This window comes from Sinocyclocheilus rhinocerous, unplaced genomic scaffold, assembly GCF_001515625.1.
Source record: "Sinocyclocheilus rhinocerous isolate Xijiao unplaced genomic scaffold, SAMN03320098_v1.1 scaffold2754, whole genome shotgun sequence".
Classification (NCBI taxonomy): Eukaryota; Metazoa; Chordata; class Actinopteri; order Cypriniformes; family Cyprinidae; genus Sinocyclocheilus; species Sinocyclocheilus rhinocerous.
The window spans coordinates 637,365-638,001 of record NW_015634251.1 but is presented as its reverse complement, the minus strand read 5'-3'; positions in this window follow the sequence as shown (position 1 = coordinate 638,001).

Sequence of the window (637 nt, the reverse complement as noted above, 5' to 3'; positions counted from 1 at the left end):
TTTTTCCTGAGTTTACTAAGATTTATCTGTTTATCTTCAGAAGAGGCCTTCACAGAGGTGCTATTTAAAAAAATAAATAAAAAAAAGATGGCAAAATTTTCATTTTGGGTGAACTATCCTTATAAAAATGATAAATAATATTTGTGTTCCACAGAAGAAAGTAATGAGTTTATTGCCAAGCATGTTTAGACACACACACACACACACACACAGAGAGAGAGAGAGAGAGAGAGAGAGAAGATGACATAAAGAGTAAGCATAGAAGGAGTACATTTAAATATTTATTAGGAGAAAGACTTTTATTTTGGCAGGCAGCTTGTTGTCAGCCATTGCCCCAACCGGAAGCTGAGCAGATCAACTTCAGAGGGTATCAAGAGGCCGCTGAGGAACTCAAGATATTACTAGGGAATAGACAAATGCAATCAAGAATTAAAGAAGAAGTGTTCAATTATCTAAAAAAGACAGGAAATATGGAAAGAATATAAATTGTAATTGTGGGATTTTTATTTATTTTATAATATCTTTCTGTCTACCAAATCTGTTCACTCCTCACTCCAGATCAGTAGGTGGCGGTAATGCACCTTTAAGTTGGTTTGCCAAAACCGCCAATAAACATCAAAAGAAGAAGAAGAAGAAG